Genomic DNA, 970 nt, shown 5'->3' with positions numbered 1-970 from the left:
GAAGAATAGCTGAAATTAAAGCAGTTAGTTTTTAACACTACTTTTTCTATTATCTCATTTATTTTATTTCAATATGTAATGGCCATTATTTCAGTCTTGGTTTTGAACTTTAAATTTTATGCAGAAAGTTAGATATTCTTTTTTATCATTGAGTTTCATAGAGTAATGAGTTATATGTTATGGGAGTCTCACACGCTTTAAATGTGTTAAATATGTATGTTCATTAACGTACATATGTAACACACACACACACACATTAAAAAGAAAAAAACAAAAAACAAAAAACAATTCCAAGATTCATTTAATGAACTAAGACTCTGGGACTATCCAGCTCCAAACAATTGGAGGCAAAACCCAGCATAACTTTACTATGCTCTAGTGTTCATCTACAACATAAGAAAGTTCTGTTTGATGTTACTGAATCTCAGAATTGCTCCCTTGAAAGTCTGATCGTTTTATGGAACGCACTAAGAAGCACAGCCTTATGCCACATGAGAAGGTTTATCTGAGACCTGGACATTATCAGTGCCAGTCCTCAACACTTAGATCTGCTGTTTTAATAAGAGTTGCTCTCCACGCCACCAGGAAATGAACTGAACTTCATCTTGGTGTAGGTGTGTGAATGTGTGCTTTCCATGGAAACAATCAATCTCACAGCAAATCAACCTCTTAATGCCATACTATTCCACAAGTGTCTCTAAAACACAGAACATTATGGCAAAACATGGCTTGTCTGTTAGGCACAGTTCAGAATATACCATTGTGTTCATATTTATCTTATAACCATGATCTCAAGGCCATTCTTATTTCATGACCATGACAAAATAGGATAGAAGTACATCATATCTCTGAGAAATGTTCTGTTTACCTCAGCTTCCAGATTTTTTTTTTTTGAAACAGAGTCTCGGGCTCTGTCGCCCAGGCTGGAGTGCAGTGGCCGGATCTCAGCTCACTGCAAGCTCCGCCTCCC

Source organism: Colobus angolensis, unplaced genomic scaffold (assembly GCF_000951035.1).
Source record: "Colobus angolensis palliatus isolate OR3802 unplaced genomic scaffold, Cang.pa_1.0 Scaffold249, whole genome shotgun sequence".
Taxonomy (NCBI): Eukaryota; Metazoa; Chordata; class Mammalia; order Primates; family Cercopithecidae; genus Colobus; species Colobus angolensis.
This window is presented reverse-complemented; position numbering follows the sequence as displayed.